The sequence below is a fragment of the Amborella trichopoda genome, chromosome 2, assembly GCF_054954075.1.
Source record: "Amborella trichopoda isolate Santa Cruz 75 chromosome 2, AtrichopodaSantaCruz75HAP2 v2.0, whole genome shotgun sequence".
NCBI lineage: Eukaryota > Viridiplantae > Streptophyta > Magnoliopsida > Amborellales > Amborellaceae > Amborella > Amborella trichopoda.
Window position 1 is genome coordinate 14,666,407 of NC_142337.1, and position 5,406 is coordinate 14,671,812.

Here is a 5,406-nt window from a genome sequence, read left to right on the forward strand (position 1 = left end):
CATTCACTTGGTATCTCTCTCTCTCTCTCTTAATGCTACTCTCTCTCAATCATTTCATCCATCATATTCTTGATGATAAATCCTATTCGGCCTAGGCGTGTTTTTGGAATTCAAATCTTGCGGATTTAACCTATAACTAACCTTGAAATCCATCTTCTTCATGGATTGAGAACCCAAAAACTAATCTAAATGCAAGATATATCCACTTTCAACTTTAAGCAATTCGAAATCCATTTTATCACTTAGCAAATCAGATTATGGAGCTCAGGTAAAAGAATCTAATTGATTTAGGGTTGGCTTCAACGGACAGTTCAAATAGGATATTGAGATGGTGTTCAAGATTGGGCATTGCTTAGGGTTTAAATCTATTTTTCTTCTAAGATACTGATCTTAGGCTTAAGAGTATCAATTTGTTAAGTTTTGGATTGTCAATTATTTTAAAAGGAAATGTTTATATCAAGCCGAGGTTCTAAACAATCAAATTAGAGCCTACCTCAAAAGAGATTGTTTTGATGCTCAAATATCCTCAAATTGATCATCTCGACATCAAGATGCATGGACTTGAGAAAAAAATGGGTTTCAAGTTTTGGAATAGTGCATGGTATTTTGGACCGTCAATTTTTAAGTTATTCAAATTTTTATAGATCTGCTCGATCTACACTATTTTTGAAACTTTAAATTTTATAATTAAAGATAAACATATATTTTAAGGCTAATCAAAGATTTACAATATTGAAACCACATATCTCACACTATGAAGGTGGGTTCTAATTTGATTGTTTCGAGCCTCGGCTTTATACAAACAGCACCTTATTTAAAACATGGATTACGGAGAAACAAGAGGGTGTCATACTATTCTCAGCTTAATCCCTCACTTCAGCGATTAACTTTCCTTACTTTAATGGGCCAAATTTAATTTAAGGTGTGTCCACATCAAAAATCAATGAAGTGGTTCCATAAACTAAATCGCCAAGTTACCTCTTAAAAATCTTTTCACATAGGAACCTTTTATAACTTATGAAGGAAAATTGTTTCATGAGGGCTAGACTGCATTTCTACATATGCGGTCTAGACAGTGTAAAGCATCTATCTTAACGATGGATGCAAAGTAGGTGTTCCGTCTAAAACAATAAAAATTAACGGTCTAAATGTTTCCATATTAGATATAGTATTTTTAATTTTTAAAATTTATTTATTTTCTCATATTCATGATCTCCATGTTAGAGATCACATGTCCTTAAAAATTAAGTATTAAAATCCATCTAAAAAATAGATTTATTAATAGGCCCGCAGTTCTACACACGTGGGCTTGGCCTCATAGAAACCGGGTCCCTTACTAAAACCTGATTATTTAAGGAAAAATCTGTAAAAGACCATTTACTTTTGATACAAAGTCATAATCACTCTTGCCTATTAGATATCAAATGAGGCGAATGTGACTAGACTTGAAGTTCAAAAGAAAATTATTGAATACCGTGGCATGACCCAAGCCATCCAATTTGATATTGAATGGTTATGAGTAGTTGTGAACTCCTTGTCATAAAGATAAATGATTTTGTGGTATGCAGTCTCATTATTTAAATGCCCTGTTCTTTCTAGATTTCAAATTCAAAACAATTTTTTTGGTTAAAAAATTGTATCCCATGTTTGTTACCAAGAAAGCAGGGTATTAACTATCTTTTCTTGTTGGTGACTTTAAGGGAGGCCATATTAGCCAAATGAGTTCGTTAATAATACTCAAATAATCTTGCCCGTTCCTATTTTCAAACTCAAAACAAGATGTTTTCATAACAAAATATATTTTGAATTTTGAGTTAGAATAGGGTGTTTAAATCATTTGGCTGAAGTTAAAATATTTATTTAGGGCAACGAACATTCCGCTATTAAGAAAGTATGTGAAGAGGCATCTGAATGAAATAAAAGTTAACAATTGTGTGCTAAAATATAGGATCTAATCTCATGGACCTTTTGAGGTGAATAAAGTATTTGAATGATGTTTTCCCTTTAATTTATTAATCTATGACATAATAATACAAGCACAAACAAGAATATGTGAGAAGAGGTCAATAGAAGTGGTTTGACCATGATGCTTTCGTAGATTTGAGTTGCAGACTTTGGAGAACTCCTCACGTAAATAATATTTTAGTGCATAATTATCAAGTTTCTTATCAAATCGAAACAAAGTCTTTTTTTCATTTATTTCAAGTAAATAGGCCTGCAATAATCCATTCCTTTCCAAACATGAGATAATAATGACTTATTGTTAGAGCTCTTAATAAAATTAGTCCATCCATCCACCCCATATTTCTCTTTAAGCACATTTTATTGAGTATGTATACTCCACCACCATTTGACTAACAAACCAGAGTTCATAATTTTTAATCTTCTAATGCCCAGGCCTCCTTCTCTCTCCACTGTATAGACTTTCTCCCAACTGACTGCAATTTTTAAATCTTATCAATGCTCCCCCATAGGAAATTCCTCATAAGTCCTTCCAAGCACTTCACAATCTGTTTGGGCATACGAAAAAGAGACATAAATCACATTGGTTAGTTGGACAAAGTGGATTTAATTAAAGTATATCTACCTCCCAATTAAATCCAACTTTTTATGAAAACTTTTTAAAACCGGATTCCATATTGGAATCCATTGTAGAAATACCCAAATACTTGCAAGTTAGTCTTTCAACACCACATCCCAAAAAATTAATCGACCTCTCAACAATTATTTCTTGGCATCCAATTCCAATCAAATTTGTCTTGCTAAAATTGACTTTGACGCCAGTTACTAACTCATCACACTTTAGAAATATCCCTGATTTTTTTATCTCCTCCTTACATGGATCACAAAAGGTGATTGTGTCATTCGCATATTGCATATGAGATACTACTAATCTTCATTCCTAAGATGATTCCCTTACTAACTGTTGTCGTAAACATCACGCTAAAACTTTCAGCAACCAGTATATATAAAAAAAGTGAAAGTGGGTCACCTTGTCCCTAAAGAAGTAAGTAGCTTTACCATTGACCCATACAGAGAAGTGGATAGAAGTTAAGCATCATTGGATCCACAATCTTCATCTCGATCTAAAACCTATCCCTCCCATAATAAAATATTCTCTAGATCTAGGAGAATCCTAAAAAACCCTATACTAGAATCCTAATTTTAATCTTCTCAAATTTTCTACAAAAAATTCTCTAAAAGTTTATTAATTCAAAACCCTAGGAACAAGACCTTCTAGGATCCCAAAACCCTTCCAAACCCCTTCTTCAATATTCTACAACGTATTAAGAACCCGTCTTGATATGTGCCCCAACTCTAGGTTCCTCGGATAAGTATCTCCTCCTCTCTTTGTTTAGAAATTTATTTTCTGTTTTAATTTATTTCATAGATCTAACTTTTTCAGTGTGTGCACAAATCCGAGCAGATCTTATCCAAGGTCTCGTCAGATTTGGCACGTAAAAATCTTCTATCTTATTTTGCCAGTGAATTGTCATTTAAGAGAACATAATGCCTTACAAAGGGGGTTTAAAGACTCGAAACATACCAATGTTCTATTAATACTCATACACATGTTGGTATCTAGCGTATCCAAGTGTTAATAATATGTTGGAAGAGCAATTCTGGCACATTCATATAAGGACAGTTTCTATGCGGCCAGCGTGCATATTGTTGAAATGTGGACTTGGTAATAAATATATTTTTCAAATATAATTTGATACTAATTTTTAGAGAATATACGATTTTTAATATGAAGATCATGGATATGAAAAAAAAAGAAAAAAAAGAAATAGTAATTATATTAAGAAAACATTTGGACCGTTAATTACAATTGTTTTTAGATGGACCACCTATTTGCATCCATTTTTAAAATGGATGTTTTATACCTGTGGACCGCATATTGTAGAAATGCAATCTAGCCTGCATGAAACAATTTTCCTTCATATAATACATATGGCCAACCAAATACTTTGCTCTCTATCCCAAAGTGTGCAATGTCACAGTTCGAAACTCTATACAGGAGTTCACTTTCCTAGAGGTCATGAGTTCAAAACCCAGCGGGCATTGCTGTATTTATATATTTTTTAATACAATAATTAAAATATATTTTCACATAATCCTAAGTTTTTTTACACCAAAATTACATGTTATGATAAAATTTAGAGGTCGCCTTAATTGGATTGTTTAAAGTTGTAACCTTATAAATAGAAACCGCACCCAAGAAAAAATTATCCAAAAGCTCACTATTAAAGTAACGGTGGATTTACCCATCTCACACTACAACATTTTCTTAAAAGCAAGGGTTTATATAAAAGGAAAAATTATAAAATTACATGTTAAGATAAAATTTAGAGGTGCGTCTTAATTGGATTGTTTGAAGTTGTAACCTTATAGGTAGAACCACCCAAAAAAGAATTATCCAAAAGTCCACTATTAAAGTAACAGTCGATTTATCCATCGCACACTACACATTTTCTTAAAAGGGTTTATATAAAGGAAAAATTATATAAGATGCAACCTTATAATATAGAACTATGGATGCACCTCAAAAATCCACCGAAAAATGTAATTTTAATGTTAAAAAACCCTTTGATTGATCATCTCAACATGAAGATGTATGACCATGAAAAATAAAAAGATTGAAAAACCCTTTGATTGATCATCTCGACATGAAGATGTATGACAATGAAAAATAAAAAGATTTTAAGTTTCAAAAATAGCACACTTTACAACATATCATTTACGCCGTTCATTTTCAAGATTTTCATACGTAAAAAGTTGATTTAAACCTTGAAATTAGTATGCATCTCATAAACATGGTTGTTTTGATATAAAAAAAAACATCTAATTAATCACCTGGACACCAAGGTGTATGTATGGACATGAAGAAACAAAAGACTAAGACCCAAAAATGCTACATTTTGCAACACATTTTCTCAACCGTCCAATTTTAATACCTCCATGTTTATAGACCTAGTTGCATGGAACCATTCTTGGAGTTTGAAATTTAAAATTGAGATGGAAAATAGATTCCCCCACCATCACAATAATTATCAACACCAAAATCATCTTATGACGGTTTGGAGGTAGGCCTCAACTTGATTGTTTAAGATTGCAACCTGATGCAAACCTAAAATATACATAATCAGCCTCACACCAAAGCCCAGTAGTCGTTTGAACTGGTACAAAATATAACCGCATAAAACCATAAGTTTCAATTTGGCAGTAATTGGCATCGCCTAACCATGACCGTAGGGAATACAGTTGACCACAGGACCTCCAATTCTTCTCACGTAACGAGGAAATAATACTGTTTGAGAATAAACTACTCGCGGAAAACCATTTTTCATCTCTAGGATCCATAACCACATTTATATTTCTTCTCTAGACCCAAACAAATTATGG